Below are 899 nucleotides of genomic sequence, written 5' to 3'. Positions count from 1 at the left end.
CACAACCCCTTGGCCACCAGGGCCACCACACCTCCTTGGCCACTGACCCCCTCGGCCACCATGGTTCCCAAGGCCCCATGCACCCACAGCCTGCCTGAAGAAATGGGGGGCACATCACAGGGGGGCACAGCCCCCAGAGGTCCCAGCTCTTGGCACATGGGAGGTGGAGAGGTGGTGGCCAAACTCCAGGCCCTTGAAGACACCGGCCACTTGAGGGGGGACAGGAAGATGCTGGGGGTCCCAGCCGCGGCCCTGGGCTGGCTCCCCAGAGCTGGGACAACCAGCCACAATGCCACCATGGTGTCAGGGTGATGGTGGCACCTGGTGGCCTTGGCATTCTCCAGGGAAGTGTGGTGTCAGCAGAGCCCGGCCTTGTGCCTGGTGACAACAGTGACACTGTGACACCGGCCATGGCTGGAGGGGTCAGACCCATCTTGTCTGGCATCCCTGGATGCTCTGCTGGGAGCAGGCAGGGCCTGTGCCACCACCCCTTCTCCCTGGTGACTGGGGGTGGCATGTGAGCCCTGGGGTGGCCCTTGCCATGGCCAGACCCTGACCATGGCTGGGCCCTCACCATGGCCAGATCTTTGCCACACCAGAGCCCTCAGCACGGCTGGACCACCACCACAGCCAGCCCCTCGCCCTGCCCAGACCCTCACCCTGACCAGATCCTCACCATGACCAGATCCTCACCCTGCCCAGCCCCTCGCCCTGCCCAGCCCCTCACCCTGGCCAGACCCTCGCCCTGCTCAGACCCTCACCATGACCAGACCCTCACCATGACCAGACCCTCGCCCTGCTCACACCCTCACCATGACCAGACCCTTGCCATAGCTGGACCCTCACCCTGCCCAGACCCTCACCTGCCCAGACCCTCACCATGACCAGACCCTCACCCT

Source organism: Pyrgilauda ruficollis, unplaced genomic scaffold, assembly GCF_017590135.1.
Source record: "Pyrgilauda ruficollis isolate IOZ18807 unplaced genomic scaffold, ASM1759013v1 scaffold161, whole genome shotgun sequence".
NCBI lineage: Eukaryota > Metazoa > Chordata > Aves > Passeriformes > Passeridae > Pyrgilauda > Pyrgilauda ruficollis.
This window is presented reverse-complemented; position numbering follows the sequence as displayed.